We start from the raw sequence: 23,875 nt of genomic DNA, 5'->3' as shown, positions 1-23,875 counted from the left end.
ATTGGGCTTACTTTATTACATAAGTAATTTCTTTCTGTTCCTGTTTTGCTCCAAGTTTCCCTTGGCATCGCTTGCTTGACCTTTATCTGATGTCTTTTAACCATCTATTGATGATGGTTGGGTTTTTCCCCTTTAATTTTTAATGTAATCAATATGTAGATAGACTTCCTGGAATTGAACTGCCTTTCCCTCCTCAAATAAAGCCTGTTTTGTCATAGTGGATTAGTCTTTTGACTCATTCCTCTATTATACTCTCTAATATATTATTTAAACATGTGGCTTTTATAGTTAGAGATGAAATTGGCCCACACTTTGTTATTGTTGTTGTCGTATTCCTTCTTTGGCTTTGCTATTTGAGATCTTCTGAGTTCATAAAATGAACTGGAGAACTTTCCGTCTTTTTCTAAGTACCACACAGCTTAAATAATATTTGATTAGATTAAAAATTCAGATTAAAAATTCAGCTGTGAATCCATTTGCCTGCTGCCTCTTTCAATGGGAGACCATTAATCACTTTTTCCATCTCTTCTATAATAATTGGTCTAGGGTTTTTTAAAAAAAAATAATTGGCCTACTTAAATTTTCACTTTTTCTGTATTGTTTTTGATAATGTATTTTTCCTAAGAAACTATTCTTTTCTTCTAGGTTTTTATTTTTTTAATGTACTGCTTCAGAGTCACCTTTAGTATTTAACTTTTAATAACTTAAAATTTTACTTCTTTTAATGTCTTTCCTACTTTCACATTGTTAGTCTTGCTTAATTTTTATTTCACTCTCTTCTCCCTATCAGGATCACATAGTAGTGATCTATTTTATTGGTATTTTAAAAGAATCAGTCTTTGAATTTATTATTTTCTGCTATTTTATTTATTTTAATAATTTTAATAATTTCAGCTTTTATCAATATTTATTCTCTCTTCAAAAGTTTTGTTTTCGTTGTTATTTTTACTTGGATTCATTAAGTACTTAATTTCTTTATTTACACCTTTCTGCTTCCACAATTAAGGGCAACACATTTTCCTCTGAATTCAATTTTGCTGTTCCCCATTGTTTTAGTGTATATTGTTTAGTTTTCCAAAGCTTCTTTTTTTTAAAGATTTTTATTTATTTATTCATGAGAGACACAGAGAGAGAGAGGCAGAGACACAGGCAGCAGGAGAAGCAGGCTCCATGCAGGGAGCCCGACGCGAGACTGGATCCTAGAACCCCAGGATCACGCCCTGGGCCCAAGGCACATGCCAAAGTACTGAGCCACCAGGGACCCCTAGTTTTCCAAAGCTTCTAAGCATTTCCGTATTTCTCCTTGCTATGATCTGAATGTTTTTGTCTCTATCAAATTGGTATGTTGGAATCCTAACGCTCTAGCCCCTCTTGGTGTATTTCTATGCATTTCCATTGTTATGTTTTGTTTAGGTTAGTTGTTGTTGGGTTGGGTTGGGTTTTTTTGTTTTGTTTTGTTTTGTTTTGTTTTGTTTTTTCCATTCTTTTTTAAGGTTGAAAGAAAAGGAAACTGTGTTCATGTCAACCTATGCCCGGAATCTCCCTTCAGCCTAACTATATGTTTATCTATAATCCAAATTAACTTTTATTTAAATTTCTTAGTCCATCAGGCAGTAAAGATTTAATCTCAGTCAATGCAAAATCTTCCCTCCTTTTCTCTGGAACTGGATCATGGTTCTAGAGTTTGTATGTGGTGCTGAGATGTCAACATAGAAGTGAACATGTGATCTGAGTCATCTCTCTTATTTTGCAGGCTCTACCTGCATAAAAAAAAGACTATCTCTGTTAGTTATTATTACATGTTCTAACACCTCTTTTCATATTGTAAAAAAGGTTACATAAAGGGCAATGAAGCTAGGGTTCCTACCTAAGCCCAAGTAGTCCATGCTCAGTTAGGGCTTCTCTGGAAATCTAATATCTGCCAAGAATATATCTGAATGACAGACTGAGGAATTTCCTGGGGAAAAAAAAAAAGATTCATCCTGAGGCAAAAATAAATACATAAAAATAAAAGAAACAAACAAAAAACCTCAAGCACACAAGCTTGATTCAGTAACCATTCTTCTGTGCCAGAATTGGAATATAGCTTGATATCTTTTGCTCACATTGTTGTCCTCTGGTCCAACTCTCAGGTTCACATCCTGGAAAGGTGAGGGCTGAAGAAAAACTAAAACCTGATTTATTGGGGGACACTTGGGTGGCTCTGAGCATCTGCCTTTGGCTCAGGTTGTGATCCTGGGGTCCTGGGATTAAGTCCCACTTCAGGCTCCCCAGAGGGAGCCTGCTTCTCCCTCTGCCTATGTCTCTGCCTCTCTCTGTGTGTCTCTCATGAATAAATAAATAATAAAAAATAAATAAACCTGTTTTATTGGAAACTCAATTAGGCATTAAAGGCACAAAATATTAATATTTGGGACCTCCCTGAACAAAGATGGGTGGGAATATTTTTGTTTAATTTGGGGTTTATTGCTACTTGTTTGTTTTCCTAATTTCAGCTGGGCCCATTTTAAGGATAGTAACTTATTGCAGGGATCAGCAATACTGGCAAACTAGAGAGAAACACTACCCAAAGTGGCAACAGAATCTGATTTCCTGTAAGCTCAAGCAGAGGGGAAGGGAAATGGCAAATGCTCTAGAATAACTGGATGTCCTAAATTCTGAGACAACTCCAGCCAAAATCATTTCTCTCCCTGAAGTGACTGAGGAACACACTGAGTGCAATTAAAGGTACTTCATGAGAAGATGAAGAAAAAAAACTAGAAAAGATGGAACAAGAAGGCAAGAATACCAACTGTTGTACTTACTGTGCCTCCATTTTTGCCCACAGCTGCTGAAATTTAAGGAAACAATCTTGTAATCAAAGTTAGATAGAAAAGAAAACTGAGGACTATTTTCCAGAGTCAAATAAGAAGTCAAAGTTTGGTCCAAGTATTAAAGTTTAGTTTATCTAGTTTATAACCCATAATGTTATCCCTCTTTCCTTCAGGAAGGAATGATTCAAAATCAATTGCCATCAAGGCAGATAAGAAATAAAAACTCTCAAATATTTGTCCTACTGACTTTGACTCTATGATTTTATGATTGGATTTGAAAGACTACAAACTTATCTGATTCAAGCAAAGAAAGTGATCCTCAGACTTGTGCAAAGTTCCCATACAAAAATGGTATGATTTGAAGAAGGAACATGGTCCTTCCTATCCAGGGCAACGCCACTTCTTCACTTCATCAAGGATGTTGTTTAAGGCTTTCTGTGTGCTACTCCCAATGACAGACACCTTTTTTCTTATAATTTGCCTGTCTAGTTATTTTAAGGATGAGACTATAACATCAATTTGTTAATAACTTTAATAACAGGACTTTAGTCAAGTTCATCTCCAGAAAAAAATTGTAAATAATTTAACCTAAATCATCCAGAGAAATATGATCCTGGTAGAGATTATTATAATAAGGGAGCTAATATTAATAGTTATTTTTTATAATAACAGTTCTTTTTTATTCACTTTTCAATAAGCAAGATACACTATACTAAGTACTTCATTTACTTCATTTAATCCTCACTTAAATCCCATGAAGAGACCACATTACTACCATCTTATGGATTTAAAAACTGAAATTTTAAGTATATTAAGTAACTTTCCTGATATTACAAAGCTAGAAATTGCCAAAGTGGGACTTAAGTCCAAGTTTTTCTAAATCTAGCTCTCTCTGATTCCTAAGCTCCCATCCTCATTGTTCCACCCTACTGCCTTACTAAGAGAAACTGGTATATTCTATCCTACTTGTGGATGCAAGTATCCCAGACATATGACATTTTATCACCAGGCCAATTCCTTAGGAAAACCCATTCCATTTGGCAAGCAAATAATACAAAATTAAGCTTGCAAAACTTTTGGCTCATTCTCACATTCCAAGAAGAGTAATTTCCTTAGAAGTACAAGGAATGAAAATATGACTCATAAAAAATAATTCTATCAAATATATTTCTGTACTGCCTCTGACCTTGCTTTTTGGCTTAAATCACTGCCAAGACTAACAGATTCCATAACACTTTCAGGATATAGAGAATAATTAGTGAAATTCATCTAATGATACAAATTTTAAAAGTGTTTTTAATATGAGGTAACATTTATCTTCCAAAGGCTATTATTCTCTTTTCCTTAAGGTATCAAATAATAATCCACATGATCACTTTGCATTTTTAGTGAGTAAAAATAGATTCGCTAACATTATTGCCTATTCTTTCCTTATAACTCACTGCCAAAACAAAATAGATTAGCATTTTACATGCTCATTATCATCTAAATATTAAAAATAAAACCAAGAACATGGAAATGAGCAAAACCAGACTATATCACAAAAATGAATCATTTAATTCATAAAAGATTATTTTGTGGTCATTTGTCCATAATTCTCAAAAGAACATTGTCTTCCATATAACAAATACCCAATAAATATTTGTTGGACAAATAAATGAAATCTTGATTATAATAGATTGGAATCAGTAAATCAGCAACATTCATAGGCAGAGTAGAAAATTGTTTTTCTTGCCTGCTGCAAATATATTCATCCTATACCAGTAACATAACACCTATTTTGGTGCATTTCTGTCTCCCATTGGTATAAACATGGTATCTTCTTAAAACCAAAAGATAAACATGAAGGCTAAACTGATCAAGTAAAAATTCTCCAAGACTTTGAATGTAGAGAATAGTTGGAATCTAGGAGGGTTGGAATTCATTCCTTCCAGTTAACGTAATTTGACTAGATAACTAACTAGTCCTTATTATCTGGACACTAGGAATTACTCTAGTTCTTGTCTAATTTGTGCTTGCTTCTTTACCTTATCTGCAGATTTTACTGGTTCCCCAGTATCAATATGCCAATATGCCAAGATTTTCTGCTTAAATTATCTGGAATGAATTTCTATAACTTAAAAATGAAGAACACAATAATTTAGCTTCTACTTAGGATGTACAAAATTGTAAAGATTATCACACTAAAACTAAAATCTGAAAAGAAAAAGAGTAGTTTATCTCAAAGGCATAACTTTCCTTGAGGTTCAGAGAGTTGAGATCACAAGGCAACTGAGTAATCTTCCAATGAGGCCACAAACTCTTTCAAAGAAAGATGGAACACATGAATCTTTTTATCTATAGCAGGATAGGGGAAAAACTGGCTGCCACCATGCAAATGGATAAGAAAAAGAATAGCCAAAATTTTTAAAAAATGTTACAGACACTTGTGGGCTGATGCATCAGTCTGAGATAACATCAGTTTGGGATAACCCAAAAACAAAGGGAGATGGCACTCATCTTCAAGTTTTCCCACAAGCCTCTCCAAGGTATTCACAAAAAGAGTGGTGGCAGAGGAGATTTGAGAGAGCCACATCACTAATGCAGGTATGAAGAAATAATACGTGATTGTTAGGAAATGAGCACAAGGCCTTACTTGCCTCCCTGTTTTCTTCTCTCCTATCAAGCAAAATATTTAAATCGCTGGGAGAAGGGGCAGCAAATCCTCATGCCTACAGGTTATAGGCAAAAACTCAATGCATCTAAGGAAGGAACAGGAGCAAAATTCACCTACTTTTGGAGGAGAGGCAAAAAAATTTTGGATCTTGAATCTTACCAAAGTTCTGCTGCCATTGGAGGAGAGACAAGAAACTCCTGCACAAGACCAGCCCCAGATATAAGGCAGAGTTTGGTTGCCATGGCCAGAATGTGTAGACATACTGAGAAAGGTCAACTTCCAACACTCAGCTGTATAAGGCCTGCCAGAGAATGAGGTTGGAACTGGACAACAGAGAATCTCTCTTGCAACAACATTCTACTATTGGGGGAGGGGCAAGAGTATGAGTAGAGATTGAAAGCTGAAAGTGGAGCAAAACCAATGAGAGAAACCCTTTAGCACTTCATCTCCCATCCAAGGCACAAAGGAGTAGTAGCTCAACTGTTAGAAAACTTGAGGCCTTTGGTACACTGAAGGCAACAAAAGCAAAAAATACACCCAAACCCAGTTCAACTTTTGGCTATATTGATTCAAGCCCCCACTAAAGGTCTAACAGAAGAAGAGGTATTCCTCTATCCAGGAATGAATACTATTTACCTTAGTCTCTACTGTCCTGCACATAATGTCTAGCAGTCAATAAAAATAATTACAAGACTTTTAAAAAGCAAGAAAAAACAACCTACTGAAAGGAGATAAAACAATAAACAGGAATAGACTAAGATGACACAGATGTTGCAACAATCAGAATCTTTAAAATAATTATGATTACTATATTAAAGGATCAAATGTAAAAGGGAATACAAAAATCAATGAGGAATTTCAGCAGAGAAATAGATCAAGAGCATCCTAAATTTCTGAGGAAATTATATTATCAAAGAGACTATGAATGCAGACTATGACAACATTTAACTCTGTAAGATTTAAAATAAACTTCAGGCTCCCAAACTTGCACCAGAAAAAAAATGAGCTGTGAAAGCAGAACAGGATTGTCCAGGAGAATTTGCTTATGGAGTGGACGTGGGATACAAGAGAAAGAGAGGAGTCAAGAAGGTCCTATTCATTCTGACTAGTGGAAGTATGGACATACACTGATTAAAGAAGCATATTGGAGAAGATTTGGTGGTGATGTAGGACAGGGATTGGGGGAGGCAATAAGGAGTTCCATTTTAGACATGTTAAGCTTGAGATATTTATCAGACATTCAAAAATGAAGTAGTCAAGAAGAAAGTTGAATGTATGAGTTTGGAGTTGGGAAAGATGTCTGGGCTTGAGAAATAAAATTGGGAGTTAAAAGCATATAGATGGGATTTAAAGTCATGAGTCTAGCCAAAAGTATTAAAAGAATGGATATTCATAGAAACAGTAAAGGCCCCCAAACTGAGTCCTAAGGCATTCTGAAGTAAAAGGTCTAGAAGGAGGAGGACCCAACAAAGGTTACTGATCCATTATGCCTAGATATACCTGATTTGTATGGGGGATTGTATAAATTCTGAGAGACTAACAGTTATCGCTAAGCCATATTTGATTGGTCACTTTAAAGATCTGGAAATATGCTTTATTTAAATAAAAAGTCATAATATATTTTTACCTGTACTAGGTTTTTGAGCTATTTATTTTTTTAGCCAAAGTTAAATAATATAATATGAAAAAATGTCATTTGCTGTTCATACAATATTTTTTTAAAAAGGTAGATGGTTAATTTTAAAACAATCTGCATTTAGCTATATGTCATACAACTTACACAAATCTGTCAATGTAACAAATGAGATAATAAAAGCAGAAATAAAAAGTTTTGCAAAATTTATTTATTTATTTTTAAAGATTTAGGGACACCTGGATGGCTCAGTGATTGAGCATCTGCCTTCAACTCGGGGCATGATCCTGGAGTTCCAGGATCGAGTCCCATATCAGGCTTCTTGCATGGAGCCTGCTTCTCCTGTCTCTGCCTCTCTCTGCGTCTCTCATGAATAAATAAATAAAATCTTAAGAAAAAAAAGATTTTCTTTATTTATTTGAGAGAGAGAGAGAGTATAAGTGGAGCAGGGTGCAGAGGAAAAGAGAGAAGCAGGCTCCTGGCTGAATAGAGAAGCCCTATGGAGAGGGCTTGATCCCAGGACCATGAGATCATGACTTGAGCCAAAGGCAAATGCTTAGCCAACTGAGCCACCCAGGCACCTCAAGTTTTGCAAAATTTACACATAAACATGAAATATTCCAAATGGTAGTAGACAAAGTACATTTGCATGAAAATTAAATGATGGCTTTTATATATTGATGAGAAAGAACATTAAAGTTTTTCAGTTTTCTATATTTTGAATATGAATTGTGGCTGGATATTTTTCAGACTCAGTTATGAAGTATGACATATTTCTGTGCAATAATCATGCAGTCTAGCTTCTTTATTTTATTTTTTATTTTTATTTTTATTTTTATTTTTATTTTTATTTTTTTTAGCTTCTTTATTTTGATGCTTTGCCATCTAGAGCCTTGCCTAACCCTGAAGGACTACCTCTCCCAGGGACAGCTAATTCCTAGAGATTCCTAGCAAGCTGCTAGCATGTATTTCGAATGGAAACTATCAATTTAGAGCCCACACATCCAACCACTTCTTCTAATGGACTCTCAAATTCAAGGTGACTTTTACTTTGCCCTAACAACCCCAGGGCCAGATATCAGACAACTAGCCCGTTATCTCCCACAGACTGCTGAAATTATTCAAACTAACAAATCCTATACCTGCTGAACCCTCCTCCCTTGTTCCTTCCCTCAGAAACAATAGTAAGGTTCTTACCCACATTTTCCCCTTTCCCTTTGCCTCCCCACAGACCATGATATTCCCTATGTGGACTTGCAGAGTGTGCTGGGCCTTCTCTCTCCAGGGATCTGTGGGTATAAACTTCCTTCATAACAACCATTTCTGTTTGCATTTTACAATGTGTAATTAAAACAAATCTTAGGTAACAGATTAAAGCATTCTGCATTTCACCTCACAGTAGGAGCTTTGCTATAACAATATCAAAACACAAAAAACTAGCTCAGAAAAGGCAAAAGTCTTCCCAATTCTAGTTTTTCTTTTTTTCTTTTTTTTAATGATTTTTTATTTATTATGAGAGACAGAGAGAGAGAGAGAGAGAGAGAGAGAGAGAGGCAGAGACACGGATAGAGGGAGAAGCAGGCTCCATGCAGGGAGCCCGATATGGGACTCAATCCAGGGTCTCTAGGATCATGCCCTGGGCCGAAGGTGACACCAAACCACTGAACCACCCAGGCTGCCCCAATTCTAGTTTTTCTTAATGTCTGGCTGGCTTCTTACTTTGAGAAACAAATGGCATGTTGTCACCTCTGGTTTGCTGCAGGGAGTATTTGTTAAATTAGGAAAATAAAGCTTTCCACTTTCATCATGTAGCATAATTGAAGACGTCAAGGTATAAGGTTTTCAGTCGGTAGAAGCCTTTGTCATTTTTCCTTTTTCTTTGAGTTACTTTTTTGATTCATCTTTGAAATGATTCAAATCTTACTCCCGTTCTACCATATTTTCCAGTTTTCTTTTCTGCTAATTCTGTGCAGCCATTTTATTTTTACCTCTGTTATGTATATCTCAAATTAACACAAGTTGAGTCTTACTGAATTGCTCCTTTGACATCCTTTTATTGAAGTCCTTAATAGAGGAAATTAATGATATTTTAATATGGGAAAAGGGATGTGAAGAACTTTTGCCCTTAAGACATCTAAAGTGAGATCAAATGTTTATCTTTTGTGAGAGGAGATGCCCTAAGTCCCAAAAAGATTTGACTGCTGTGTCTAAGGAGCACTCTGGTGTATCCTTCCAGGGCCTCTCTCTGTCCTCCACTTGAGAGTCACTGAAGCCGTGTGGTGCCCGTAGATGGAGGTTCCCCTGAGTGTTGTTGCCATGCCACACCATACTCTGACTTACATTCAAAGAAGTGCCAGGAGTCAGAATCATCTCATGGTGCTGGTCTTTGGGGTGGTTTTAGCTGAAAGCTTTATAAAATGATAGATCACAAATAATAATGTTAATAATGATATCAATGTCAATATCATTTAGAAGTTCACAAAGAAATTAGCTGAAAGTAGCCAGGTAGAGGATCTTATTGTTCATATTAGGCTGAATACAAAATAAAATTCATCACCATATTAGTTTTTACTTTATCATTTATTTTTATAATAAATTCAAATTTATTATTATTTTAATTCAAAGAGTTCTCTGTCAAGTGGTTGGGATCTTCTGTGGGGAGGATGCTACCAAAGGAAGCCTTAAAACATTGAGAAAATTTAGATTATATTTACCTAATTGTTTTTCCAGTGAAGAGACTGGTGTATGTAAATAATAACTATTGTCAATTACTAATCAGTTTAGATTCTGGATTAGGTATTGAGGTGGGTGTCAACCACCTTGTCATTTTAAATGTTAATACACTAATTCTGGAGTGGATCACAGCTCTTCCAAATGAATTCTATTCTTCTGTATATTATTATCATATCATATTCTATCATATTATATTGTATCATATTAGGCTGTATGAACCAAGTCTGATAGAAAGATAGAAGTTTCAAGCAACTGAACCCAATTTAGAGTGATGAAGATGGAGCTGACAAGGAAGCTAGAAAGGTCAAGTAGAAGGGATGAAAGTATAACTGCAGACACTCCCATTGTCTTGCAAACTGGAAAGTCTGCCTGCAGAAGTATGAGAGCAGCTGGGAAAGTAGGAGATGCTGCTGGTTGACTTGGATGGAATACAGCCTTCTCATACAGCTACAATTGAGCTAAAAAAAATCTTTCCCTTACCCCTCATGGGGTTGTTTTTGTTATTCTTTTTTATGTTTGTTCTGTTTTACTAACTCATATTCTTTTGATCACTATCTAAAATTAAACAGGTCATGACTTAACACAGGTTTGTACCTTGCATACAAAGTTGAGTCCACATCTCACTGGGACAGCAATTGGGTCTGCTGTACTGGGCTCTGGGACTTAATGCTGGAGCTTCCTGAGAGGTCTTGCTCCTTGCTCCTTCTCCATCCCTTTCCTGCTTCACCTCTCCACCCACCCCACCTTGGGGTACGGGTAGGGGCAAGAGCCCAGAAAAGTCTTATGAAGCCCTGTCTCAGATACACTGCAGCTTGCTTGTCAATTTGCAAATTGAAAAAAATTCTTAGAACATTTGTAGTGCACCTCAGGACTATGTTACCAATTGTAAGATTCCTAGAGATAGCTGAAAGACTGATATCAATGCTAGACTAGGTCCAAAGACACAATACTATTCATTAACAATAATTACAATGAGGGACTCCTGCCTGAGTGGCTCAGTGGTTGGGCATCTGGCTTTGGCTCAGGGCGTGATCCTGGTCCCAGGATCGAGTCCCATATCGAGCTTATTGTGAGGAGCCTGTTTCTCCCTCTGCCTGTGTCTCTGCCTCTGTGTGTCTCTCATGAATAAGTAAAATCTTTAAAAAAAAAACAATAATTACAATGATAGCTGGTATAATTATTGTGTTAGACACGACATTATTTCCTCCAAGCATGCTAAGAATTTTATGAGCTAAGTACTATTATCATCCCCATTTTATAGTTAAGAAAACTGGTTTAGAGAGGTAACCCAAGATGACACAGTGTGTAGCAGAGCTGAAATTCAAACCCAGGGCTACACAACCTCTATCTCTACTTCTGCACAAAAGATATGGTCATTTATTCCCTAAAAGTCATTCTCAAAATTTAACTCTCTCTCTTTATGCCAACATTGTCTCTTACACAGACTATCCTAAGTCTCCTAATTGTACATAGCCAAAGTTTATTCCACTTCTTATCATGCACGTTATTACCTTTTTTTTAAAGGTTTATTTATTTATTCATGATGGACAGAGAGAGAGAGAGAGGCAGAGACACAGGCACAGGGAGAAGCAGGCTCCATGCCGAGAGCCCTACGCGGAACTTGATCCCGGGGCTCCAGGATCGGCCCCAGGTGAGCCACCCAGGAATCCCGTTACCTTTTTTGATATTTGCCTTCCCTGAGCTCTCTAGAGAACAGAACCAAGTCTGCCTTACTCCTCACTCTATCTCCCAGGCCAACCACTAAGCAATCACTCAATAAAAGCTTTTTGAATATTTTTAAAGTCTCATAATATTGGAGTCTCCACTTTAAAAGACATGAAAACATACAATGCATGCATCCTTTGCTATATGTATTCCTCATGAGATGAATATGTTAAAAACAAAGAATATGGTTCCCTATGAATAAAACTCTTCTTATAGCACTCATATCTATAGAATCACAAAATATGGCTGAAATGATCAATTCTGTCATTTAAAAATTAGGACCCAGATCAATTACATGACTAGACCAACATCACATAATTATGCATAGCAGAGCTAGAACCAGCATCCTGACTTCTACGTTAATAATCTTTTGAAGTCCACCTATCACTTAATTCAGTTGGCAGCTTCCCACTTATGGAAATAAAAATTCAGGGGATTTTTAATTGTAGGGGGAAGCAATCTGATCAGTGAAGCTTCAGAGAACCTAGTACCATGTGTACATTTAAAGAACCTGGGAGATGAAAAAGGTACCAGAATAATACTGGCTGAATTCTTAAATGTATTCGATACATTCAGTGTCAAAGCACAGTATAGAGACCAGGTGCTTGGGTGGGAGTGTTGGTAGTAAGGCAACAAAAGAAACATGGACTTCTTTGTGAACATAAAAATGCTTTTTCCCTTTTTAGTTTTACATTTATCTTCTCTGCTTCTTTAGCATTGTGACTATTGTTGCATTATGTTACACAGCTTGGAGCCTTTCATACACATCCAATATGCATAATGTGGGAGCAGACTCCTTCCCGTCTGGCAAATAAATAGAGTCCTGTTAGTGCTGGTACCAAGACAAATACTCCGTGATGTGATTTCTGAGAGAGCCGTAACACTCATGAAGCCTGAGCATCTTTTAAAAACTTACTTAACAAAACCCCTACTTTGACTCACAATGTATTCATTCTGCCAAAAGTCAAATGTGTGAAATTCAAACAATAGACATGCACGTTACAAAAGTGTGATGATTTCTGTACCAAAGGAATGAAAGCTTAATTACAATCATATTTTTAGACACCATCTTTGAAAGATACATTTTTATCATTTGTATGTCTTTTAAAAATGTGGGAGTTTTTTTATAGTTGATTGGCATTGTACCCGGAATTTTATGTCATGTATTAGGCTTACTTGCTATATTCTCCTTAGAGAAATATACTTCACTCAACTCTAACTAAAAAGTCATCTAGTTTGTATAAGATTCCTCAAATTCCCTACACATTGCTTTCTCCCTTTTTTGTTTTCCTATAGCACTTTTAGATACTTCTATTAAGCCACTTATCACACTGCATCATAGTTATCTATTGATATGTCTATAAAAATTCCCATGGGAGATGCTGTCAAATTTAAATTTTTATTCCCTGAACTTTTTAGCTATGCGTTTATGGTTGCATGCAGGCACACTTATTACATACCAGATGCTGTGCTAACAATTCTACATGTATTATCTAATTTAATGCTTATCACAACCCTATAAACTAGGTATTATTATTATCTTCGTGTTACATATAAGCAAGTAGAAGCTGGAAAGGGTTAAATAACTTGCCCAAAGTGGCACAGCTAATAAGGAGGAAGAATTGGCATTTAAACTCAGATCTGGGTGACCCCTGGGTGGCTCAGCGGTTTAGCGCCTGCCTTCGGCCCAAGGTGTGATCCTGGAGTCCCAGGATCAAGTCCCATGTCGGGCTCCCCGTATGGAGCCTGCTTATCCCTCTGCTTGTGTCTCTGCCTATCTCTCTCTCTCTCTCTCTCTATCATGAATAAATAAATAAGATCTCTTTAAAATAAATAAATAAAAAATTAAAATAAAAAAATAAAATAAATAAATAAATAATAAATAAAATAAACTCAGATCTGTCTTCCTCCAGAGTTTATTTATAGCAAATTCAGTAAAAATTTATAGTTTGGGTTATATGTTAACTTTTCAAAACTCTGATGTCATGAATATAACAAAAAGTACTGTTTCAAATAAAATATTATAAAGTAAATAACCAAGGAATTGGCTTAGCAATCATTGCTCTAGAGCAAGTCAAGTCCCTGCCCCAAATCCTTCCCATTCCTTAGCAGTCCTGGTGGTTCTTGCTCATTTGGCTTTCCTCTGGGCTACTGCCAATCTCTGCTCCACTTCTTGGTTAGATGCCTCTAACATCCTCAAGGCCTGTTTTCAATCTTGTTGGTCCTGCTTCTTAAAGCTTAAATGTGTTGCCTTTTAAAACGTATTAATTTTACTGGAATGACTGGGTATCCACATGCCAAAAAAAAAAAAAAAAAAAAGGAATCTAGGCAGATCTTACACCCTTCACAAAAGTTAACTGAAAATGGATCATAGACCTAAATGTCTTTTGCTGGCAGTCACCCCTGCATCACCCAATGGGCTCATGAACAAAGTAGCCATGATGACAAAGATGAAGGTTGTACAACATGGACTTCCACTCACTAAGACTTACCTGGCTATGACCACTGCTGAGTACCCAATCTATCAGCAGCAAGAACTAACACTGAGCCCTCTATATGATACCATTCCCCAGGGTTATCAGTCAGCTACCTGGTGGCAGGTTGATTATCTTGGACTGCTTCTATCACTTTCTTCTTACTGGCATAGACACTTAGTCTGGATACAGATTTACATTCAACACTTCTACTAAAACTACCATCTGTAGACCTATAGGATGCTTTATCCACCATGAAGGTATTCCACACAGCATAACTTTTGGTCAAGGAAATCCACAACAAAAGAAGTGTGACAAGGGCACCATGCTCATGGAATTCATTGGTTTTACACAATCCCCACCATCTGAAAGTTGCCACTTTAACAGAATACTGGAATGGCTTTTTGAAAATTTGGTTATGACACTGGCTAGGTGGCAATACCTTATAGGGCTGGAGCAAGGTTCTCCAGAGACTGTATATGCTCTGAATTACTGTGAGATATATGGTGTTATTTCTCCATAATCAAGGATTTATGGGTCCAAGAATCAAAGGATAGAAATGGAAAAATACCACTGATAAGACCCCTAGTGCCCCACTAGCCAAAATTTTTGGTTCCTTTCCCCAGGACATTATGCTTTGCTAGCTTAGAGGTCTTAATTCCAAAGGGAAGAATTTTTCCACCAGGAAACACACCATGATTTTATGAAACTGGAAATTAAGACTGCTTTGCAACCACTTTGGACTCTTTCATGCCTCTAAATCAAAAAGAAGGGAGTTACTGTGTTAGTTGAGTGATTAATCCTGACTACCAAGGGGAAATTGGACTGCTACTCCATAGTGGAGGTAAGGAGCAGTATGTCTGAAATACAAGAGATCTCTTAGGACATCTTTTAGTATTACCATGTTCTGTGATTTATGGTCAATAGAGAACTACAACAATCCAATCCAGGTAGGACTACCAATGGCCCAGACCCATCAGGAATGAAGATTTGAGTCACTCCACCAAGTAAAGAACCAAGACTAGCTGAGGTGCTTTCTAAAGACAAAGGGAGGAGATCCCTGGATAGCTCAGCGGTTTAGTGCCTGCCTTTGGCCCAGGGCCTAATCCTGGAGACTTGGGATCGAGTCCCACATTGGGCTTCCTGCATGGAGCCTGTTTCTCCCTCTGCCTGTGTCTCTGCCTCTCTCTCTCTCTCTCTCTGTCTCTCATGAATAAATAAAATCTTTTTTTAAAAAAAATAAAGACAAAGGGACTACAGAATGGGTAGTGGAACAAGGTAGTTATAAATACCTGCTATGACCATGTGACCAGTTTTTAAAAATATGGACTTAATTGTTATGAGTATTCCCCCTTATTTTGTCATAATATGCTTGTGTATGTGTGTATATATATTATCAAATGTCTCTAATTTCTTTTTTCTCTCATTCTCTGTTCATGACGTATTTTAGACTTATAAAATATTATTAATCTTACACCATAGTATTTATGTTATGGGATATGAAGGAAAAGAGTAACCATTATTTAAGGACATTATCTCCTTTATTGAGGAAGAGGTTAGTGCTTTTCAGTTGCAAGCAGAGTAGTTGTATCATGTTAGGTGAAATTATGGCCTTATGTTGTCTTTATTTGGAGATTAAGTATGATTTAAGGTAATGTATATGGCTGACAAGTTGACAAGGGGTGGACTTGTGATGGCTAATTTTATGGGTAAACATTTTTTGATTATTTTACTTTTTCATGAAAAACACACAGAGAGAGGCAGAGACATAGGCAGAGGGGAAAAGCAGGCTCCTTGCAGGGACCCCGATGAGGGACTCAATCCCAGGACCCCAGATCAGGCCATGAGCCAAAGGCAGACTCTCAACCGCTGAGCCACCCAGGCATCCCTATGGGTAAACTTCTGATAGTTAATTTCATGTGTCAACCTGACTGGACCAAGGGATGCTCAAATGGTTGTTAAAACATTATTTCTGGGTACGCATGTAAGGGTGTTTCTAGATGAGATTAAATTTAAATTGGTAGACTGAGTAAAGCAGATTACCCTCCTCAATGTGGGCAAGGCTCATATAACGTGTTGGTGGCCTGAACAGAACAAAAGCAAGGTATAGGAGATTTTTCTCTCTATAGTTGACTGTGTGAGCCAAGTCATTGGTATTCTCCTTTCAAACTGGGATTTGCATCATGGCTTTCCTGGTTTTCAGGCCTTTGGAACTACACCACCAGTTTTCCTGTGTTTCCAGTTACAAACAAAGATCATGGGACTTTTCCATAATTGTGTGAGCCAATTCCTTAATATTTTAATTAATTAGTGTAACATGTACATGCATACACTCTGTTTCTCTGGAAAAACTCAACTATTGGGGTGGGTAATTTTCTTCAGGATGTAAATTATTTTCAAATTCAAACATCCATCTGGCTTTTAATCCTTTTCAAGGACTATCTTCTCACTTTTTTTCCTTCAGCACTGTCTGGATATAAAGGAAGTATCTGGATACAAAGGAAATAAAATCTTGAATCTATCAAATTCTAGCAACCTTAAATTTTCTGTATTTCATTGCTTCATCTTTATTAGTTTTTTAAGAAGTTAAAAAGGACCACAAACTTTACTAAAAGTAAGTAAGGTAACATATAATATATACAGATGGCACATGGTGCCAATTTTATTTGCAGATATTACAGTACTGCAATTCATGTTTACAAATTACACCTTTGCCTCAGCCTTGGCTAAATCTTGAACTATTGCAGAATTTAGCTGTGCCAGAGTGCTGATCTTAGCATGCTTAGATGTGGCCTACTTGCTCTTGATAGTTATATGCTTTGTAAGCCTATGATTCACCATGACTATATTCTTAGCCAGGTGTTGCATAACATTTAGAAAAGATTCTTCAGTGTATGACAGATAATATTGTAGAGTTGGTGTCCATTCACCATTATCGAGAATTTTCAGCACTAAGCAAAAAGATCCTGCCGCAATCGGAGAAGGAGGAAAGGGCACCATATCATAATCCAACATAGATAGTTCCATCAGGTATTTGGCCAAAGTATGTTGCTCAACATCAACCTCTGCAATCTTAGATGCTCTCCAAAGGAAATGCAGGCTTAGACGGCAGCACAGACCAAAATTTAAAGATCTTAAATCTTCATTTCCATCTGCCTGATCTGGTGTTTAAGTATTTTCAGTCACAAAGGCAAAGTCACCAATTTCTGGAGGGTACATATCTTCATTTTTGCTTGCAATAAACATGGCAGTGACACCAACCAGCTACAGCATCTTCTTGGGCACACAGTTATTCTGCATGAACTGATCTATAATGGAAAGAGTCATGTAATGGTCTCCTACAGTAACCTGAATTTCATTTGAACCTGTACTAGCCAATTAGGATGGCTCTCATGTTTCCAGTGACTTTACGACCCAGTAGGTATTTTGGTTTGACTGCTTGTTCTTCCTCAACTTGTCTCAGATAAGCATAAATATCTTTCACATATTCATTACAAAGGTTTGGATCAGCTCCATCTTCTGCATTCACACGATTCACTGCAAGAATTACATCAGAGAAAGCCTGACAGAGGTATTCTTCTGCAGGGGCACATCCAGATGTTTCCATTGGGCTTGGAGAGGGAGTATCAACCAAAACAGGCTCAGAGAAAGTTTTTCTTCTTTAATGGGCTCAGGTTCCAGCTCTGGTTCCGGCACAGGTACAGGCACAGTCTCAGGTGCCTTCTCCAGAGGCTTTGGTATTTTTTTAGCAATGACTTTTCCAGGAACCGAAGTTTTTGCTTCCTTTTTCAGAGGCAATTTGGCCTGTGGTTGTTCTCTGACTTTGTTACCAATGTCTCCAAAAGCAATTCTTGGCCTCAGTCGGGGCTTGGAGGCTACAGCAGTGGCCAGAGGCATGCGCTTTGCGCATGCCATACTGATCTTCGCCATATTTTCAACAATAACTTTTGTGTTGCTGGTGACCCAGAGCGCCATTGGCTTCCTCTTCACCAGGTGGCAGCTCAGTGGGGGAGAAGCAGACCACGGAGCCACCTGAGAGGGGACCTGAACCCTCCACAGATCAACAGCCCTTCCTCCAAGGCACACCCTCATTGCCTCATCTTTAAAACAGAGGCAATAACACTACTAAACCCATAGATTGTTATCAGAGTTAAATAGATAAAGCATGTAAATGCTTAGAACAGGTTCTAAAACATAGTAGATGCTCAGTAAATGTTAGCCATTATCATTGTAGTGGAAGAGGGGGCTTCTGGTTCTCCTTACTTACTTCTGCTGATGGTGTAGCTTGTCACCTGATATATGGAAGTGAGTAGGACTGGATTATTATCCCAGGCATCACTGGCTCTCATAGGCTTGATGGTTCTTTGAGACTCAGCTGAATCCCCATCTGGTCTCCCTATTTTGGGTGGTCTATCTGTGGCTCTTGCTTACAAGGTTTCCTGGCATCCTGCTGCAGAGGCTCCCTTGTTGATATATTGACTTTTTGATTGACAATTATTTTCTGTGCTTCTGAGGAGCTGATGTCATATTCTGCATTTTGCTCTGTTTACCATTTATCTTTTATAATGTCTGTGCTCTTGTCATATAGGCTTTGGCTTTGATGATCCAAACTAAATCTTTTTAGAAATCAAAACAAAAACTTTCCTCTGAAGTCTTAGCCCTTAAGAATCAAAAGTGCTTTGGTTTCAGAATGTGGTGCCTGCTGAGTGTTTTAAAAATTCCACTTAGCATTTCTACACACTTCTTTGGTGTAGAACTTTATCTACTTTGCCCTGAAGCAATGAATATTAAAGCCAGTAAATGGAGAATTTAGAAGCAAAAAATATATATGTAATTTCAAGGAAAGAAACAATTCCCAAGTAATAAAAATGTGGTAGATATGATGGACTGACCTGACATAGAAGATATACCATGTACCTGCTTTAAATGCATAGAAACACTGAATAAAACGCAAGATATTTTTTCAACTTATTGGTGAACTCAAAATTAAGAAAAGGAAAACCTGAAGTGCCAGGAATCAGCAGAAATTCAAAGTTAGAATGGTAAGTAATAGCTTGTAAGGTTATCAGGACTCAATATAGTCCTTAAAAGCAGAGAGCTAGAATTTTAATGTTTGTATAAGGAGGAAAATCCATGACATAGGAATCATGCAGGGGTAACAATAGAGTTGAGGTAGCTACATAAAACTGGGTAAGGGGGTGCCTGGCTGGCTTAGTTGGTAAAGGATGTGACTCTTGATCTTGGGATTGTAAATTTGGTCCCTACATTGGGTGTAGAAATTACTTTAAAATAAAATCCTTTAAAAAAGAATAAAGCTGAGGAAGACTTTATGCTTTCCTTCACCATGGACTTCCCAATGGTTCAGGAAACCACCCAAAATAGGGACACCAGATACCTACATACATACATATAGAACAGACATGTGGAACTAAATGAAAAACTCAGAAACAAATGCATGACTATGTGGAATCTTGGTATGTGACATGTGTAGAATTACAATTATTGGTGAAGGGATGAACTATTCAATAGATGTTGCTAAAAAATTGCTACTCACATGAAAAAAATTACCCCAAGTGCAAAAATATACTCAAAATGACTAAATTCACTAAATAAAGAAAAAAAAAACCCTTAAAATTCTTAAAAGATAAAAAGAAAAATAACACAAGGTGTTTCTCGTATGTAAGGCCAGGGATGTTAGATTCTGTCCTATAGGTTGAGGGAAACATTGGAGTGTTTCAAGCACAGACATGACCCATGCAGAAGATAAATGTTCCTTGAAGAATGACAATGGAATACTGTAAAATTAATCAGATGTTAATGTCAATTGCAGTGCCTGCTCCATATGAAGTTCAACATATCCCTGAGCCTTGTATGCAAGCTGTTGATCCAGCATATGCTTTTATTCTCTAAACCTATTAGGAATACTACCAAAAACAGTTTATTTTTGGCTATTAGGGCCAGCAATGTACCTTCATGCTCCTACCTCATTATAGCAACTCTTTATCCCATGCCAACATCTAGTCTTAGGGACTTTAGTGGCTTTTACATTGAATAGGACATTACTATGTTATATTTCATTGATGATATCATGATGATTGACCTGGTATGCAGAGGGTAGAAACTCTTCTGGACATTTTGGTAAGAGGCAGGAATGTCACATAGTAGTAAATTCACAAAAATTCAGAGGCCTCATACCTCAGTGAATTTCTAGGATTTTGATTTCTAATTTCTACAAACATGTTAAATTACATCATCCAAAGTAAAGGATGAGTTGTTGTATCTGGTTTCTTTAGTACTAAGAAAACAGTATAACAACTAGTGGGATTCTTTGGATTTTTGGAGGCAATACATATACTCATTTGGGTATGCTATTCTGACCTATTTACTGCATAATTAGAAAAGTTGCCAATTTTGAGTGGGATGCAGAAGAAATGCAAGCTATTCTTCCACTTGGGTCATGTAACCCAGCAAACATGTTAGTGCTAAAAGTATATGTAGTAAACAGGATGCTGCATGGAACCTTTGACAGATATCTATAATTGTATTACAGTGCAGACATTAAAGATTTTGGAACAAAGCTATGCCACTCTCAAAATATAACTATACGTCTAAGAAACATCATCTGATTTGTTAGTGGGCCTTAGTAGAAAGGGAATACTGACTTTCATGGGCTGTAATGTAACATGCAATCAGAGCTATCCGTCATGCACTGAGCATTGTCTAATCCAAAGTCATAAATGTTGGGTGTGTACAATGGCACTCTGTCATAAAATAAGTTATATAAATGAGACTCGTCTTGAGAAGGCCCTGAAGATACAAGTAAGTTGTAGGAACAAATAGCCCAGATACCTATGGCTTTTATTTCTGTTATAATTTCTCCTTCCTTTTATGGGATGTTCCCTATGGCCGGTTGACTTAGGGGAAAAAAGTGATTAATTTTACATATGGTTCTACATGATATGCTGACACTACACAAAAACGGACTGGGCCACTACAGCAATATAGCCCCATTCTGGAAAGGCCTTGAAGGGAAATCCTGCCAGTAGGCAGAACTTTTTTTTTTTTTGAAGATTTTATTTATTTATTCATGAGAGACACAGAGAGAGAGAGAGAGAGGAAGAGACACAGGTAGAGGGAGAAGCAGGCTCCATGCAGGGAGCCCGATGTGGGACTCGATCCCAGGTCTCCAGGATCATGCCCTAGGCCGAACGCAGCACTAAACCGCTGAGCCACTCAGGCTGCCCCAGTGGGCAGAACTTTAAGCAGTAAATCTGGCTGTTCATTTTTCTGGAATATTAGAGGCGGAAATCTACTCTACATCATGGACAGTGGCTAATGATTTAACTAGATAGTCAGAAAATTGGTAGGAACACAATTGGAAAGCTGGTGACAGGAAAGGAGATATGTGGATAGATGCCTCTGGAAATGAAGATATTTATGTCTCAGGTAAAAATGCTCATGAAAGAACAAGCTCAATAGAATAAGCTTCCAATAAGCAGGAGGGCATTATGACCAATTCTGTGGCCATCAGTCAACCTCTTTCCCTAGCGACCTCATCCTCATCTAGTACAATCATGTCAAATTGTCCAAGGCAGCAGAAATAAAGGTTATATATTTGCTTAGCAATACAGACTTCTAATCACCAAGGCTGAGCTGGCTCAATAACCTAAAAACCAACCATAGGGGATCTTCCCCAGGGGACTCAGAGAACCTCCTGACTGATTGTATTGCCTATTTATATCATGAAAGACAGAGCACTTTGTTCTCACTGTAACAGACACTTACTCAAGATGTAGATTTGTCTTCCCTGCCTACAACACTTCTGCCAAAGCCACCATATATGAACTTAGAGGATGCCTTATTTACCATCCGTATATTCCACACATTGCTTCTCACCAAGAAGTTCATTTTATAGCAAATGAAGTATGGCAACAAAACACACAGAATTCACTCCATCACCCTGAAGTAGCTGCTGGCCAATTAGGATGGCATAATAGCCTTTTGAAGACTCAGTTAAAAGCATCAGCTAGATGACAGCACTTTACAAAGCAGGGGTAATGTTCTCTAGACTACAGTGTTAATTCTAAATCAGTGACCAATATATGAGGCTCTCCCATTTCCAAAAGTTTATAGGTCTGAGAAGCAGTTGCCTGAAATGGGAATGTTTCTTCTCAATATTACCTCTAATCAGGGCTAGAGTTAGGATGAAATGAGTGAAGCATTCATATAGGGCACAACATTTGAGTGTCAAATACTTAGTAATCAAGATTAATAATATTTCATGCAATATTTTCAAAATCAAAATTAATGCAAAAAAACATGATAAATAATACATGAAAATTTTAAAGGATGTCTTTGTTTATTTGCCTATGACTCTATGTTACTGTGTAAAGGGAACAGTCATTTCCCATCAGCTCAAAGTTCCTGGGCCCATAAGGACATCACACCCTCACTAAGAGAATTACAATGGCATGCAAATAGATTAAGCAACTGTGGGCTATCTATATAGTCATATTTTTTAGTTTTTTTATTGCATATTTTCCCTTTATACAGAGGTACTTCCCTTTGTGATCCTCTATGAAAACTTTTGCTTCCTGTATTACTTTGGGCTGCTGATATAGAGTTTGGGCTCTGATGGTCTAGATCTCTTAGTTCCCAAGGGTGACATATTTCCATCAGGAGACACAGCAGTAGTTCCATTAACTTGGGAGTTGAGATTGTTGCTTGTCCATTTAGGGTTTGTTACATCTGTGAATCAACAAGAAAGAGAGTTAAATGTATTACTGGGGTGATTGATTCTGTCAAGGGAATATCATGTTGCTACTACACAACGAGGTAAGGAAGAGTATGTCTGGAATATAAGAGGTCTCTGGGAACAACTCATAATACTTTCATGTTCTATGAGATAACTAAAAAGAAAAAACTACCAATATATGTCACAACATAGATGACCCTTGGAAACATTATGCTAATTTGAAGAAACCAAATGTAAAAATCACATATTGTATGATTTCATTTATATGAAATGCCCAGAGAGGGCAAATCTACAGACTCAGAAAGTAGGGTTTTTGTTTTCTGGCTGAGAGTAGGAATGGAGGGTGTTTCCAAAGGGACATGAGGGATCTTGTTGGGATGATGGAAATGTTCTAAAACTGAATTGTGATGATGGTTAAACAACTCAGTACATTTACTAAAAATCATCGAGTTGCACACACAAAAAATAGTGAAATTTATGGCATTTAAAATATCTCAACAAAGCTGTTTCAAATAAGTTGGTGGAAAACTACAATTCAATATATAGGCAGGACTTTTAAGGACCCAGACCCTTCAGAAATGAAAGTTTGAGTCACCTACCAAAGAAAGAACCATGACCTATCAAGGTATGTGCTGAGGGCAAACAGGTAGCAAAAGGAGGTGACTATAGACACCAGGTACAACCATGTGACCAGTTGCAAAAACAAATGATCTAATGTAAAATGTGTTAATAATAGCCTAGCATTTCAGAATCTAAGTTATAGGCTCTCAAAAATGTATGTGATCCACCTAGAAAAAAAAAAGTTCATGATCCAAAATGTATAAGGAAATTTGTACCCTTTTTGGAAAAAGAATGTGCATGATTTTGATTTGTATAAGAAATATTTGCAACATGTTAGATGGAAGCTTGATTTTATTATGATCTTTATTTGACAATATAGTTTAAAGAAGTATGTACAAATGTTAAGTTGACAGGAAGTAAACTGTAGCTGTTTTTCACTGTTTTAGCTTAGCCAAGTTGGATCTCTTTCCTATAATGCCCTCTCCTGTGTAGTCTCAGGTTAGGGTTGGCCACAAGAGAAATTTC

At 37.2% G+C, this 23,875-nt stretch overlaps 1 protein-coding gene and 1 pseudogene across 1 annotated transcript in view; both read right to left on the bottom strand.

The window, feature by feature from the left end:
- Positions 1-5,761, bottom strand: part of TTLL7 (tubulin tyrosine ligase like 7) — a 149,724-nt gene extending 143,963 nt beyond the window's left edge. The window contains exon 1 of the mRNA XM_025417860.3: positions 5,629-5,761. The gene's annotated coding sequence lies outside the window, so the exon portion shown is untranslated. The remainder of the gene's footprint in view (positions 1-5,628) is intronic.
- Positions 5,762-16,665: 10,904 nt separating this feature from the next.
- Positions 16,666-18,384, bottom strand: LOC112679116 (G2/mitotic-specific cyclin-B1-like; annotated as a pseudogene).
- Positions 18,385-23,875: the final 5,491 nt, after the last annotated feature.

The sequence above is a fragment of the Canis lupus genome, chromosome 6, assembly GCF_003254725.2.
Source record: "Canis lupus dingo isolate Sandy chromosome 6, ASM325472v2, whole genome shotgun sequence".
Lineage (NCBI taxonomy): Eukaryota > Metazoa > Chordata > Mammalia > Carnivora > Canidae > Canis > Canis lupus.
This window is presented reverse-complemented; position numbering and strand designations above follow the sequence as displayed.